At 28.6% G+C, this 711-nt stretch overlaps 1 non-coding gene across 1 annotated transcript; it reads left to right on the top strand.

Moving 5' to 3' along the window:
- Positions 1 to 337: 337 nt before the first annotated feature.
- Positions 338 to 399, top strand: LOC111538407. Its single transcript, XR_002730329.1, has one exon. It is a non-coding gene; the product is annotated as a U7 small nuclear RNA (small nuclear RNA).
- The last annotated feature ends 312 nt before the right edge of the window (positions 400 to 711 follow it).

Below are 711 nucleotides of genomic sequence, written 5' to 3'. Positions count from 1 at the left end.
ATATTTTCTGATAATATTTATTATCAGATTGTTTTCTCAGATAAAAGCATTGATTTTCAAACAATGCTCACTAAAACTTTTGTACTTTTAAATATTTATTCCAAGCCTGCTGCAAATAAAGAAGTATTTTCCCTCAGTGAATCAAATTCTCTGTTGAGTTTCTGAATTGCTTTCATTACCTATAAATACTAGAATTTAATTCCAGGATTTCATTGTGAAAAAAAATTATTGAAAATTATTTGAAAATTATTCTATTAAAACAAAGATGCATGTGATTGTAGAAAAAAGCATATATTCACTTGCTTTTACAGGTCAATCAAAATTTGAAAAAAATTTTGAGTGTTATAGCTCTTTTAGAATTTGTCTAGTGGGCTTTCTGGTTTTTACGAGAAAGTCCTTCCAAAAAATTATTGAAAAAAAGAAATCGTGTACTTATCCCCAAAATAAATAACTCACTCTTCTCAGCCTTTTATTATTCTAAGTGAGACTTCATTTGAATTTTTTTAATAAAAGCAGAAAACTATGATTCTTTAATAAATGTGTGGATAAAACAGTAGGCTGGCTACAAATTTTTTCTAAAATATTTAATGGACCGTTACCCTGATGTAGGCCAAATAGTAACTGCTGGAATCGGTTCAGTGTCTGTTTTAGAGTAGATCTCAGTCTATAGAATGGGATAGAGATGTAAACAAATGCAGTTATGACATTCTC

Source organism: Piliocolobus tephrosceles, chromosome 6, assembly GCF_002776525.5.
Source record: "Piliocolobus tephrosceles isolate RC106 chromosome 6, ASM277652v3, whole genome shotgun sequence".
Lineage (NCBI taxonomy): Eukaryota > Metazoa > Chordata > Mammalia > Primates > Cercopithecidae > Piliocolobus > Piliocolobus tephrosceles.
This window is presented reverse-complemented; position numbering and strand designations above follow the sequence as displayed.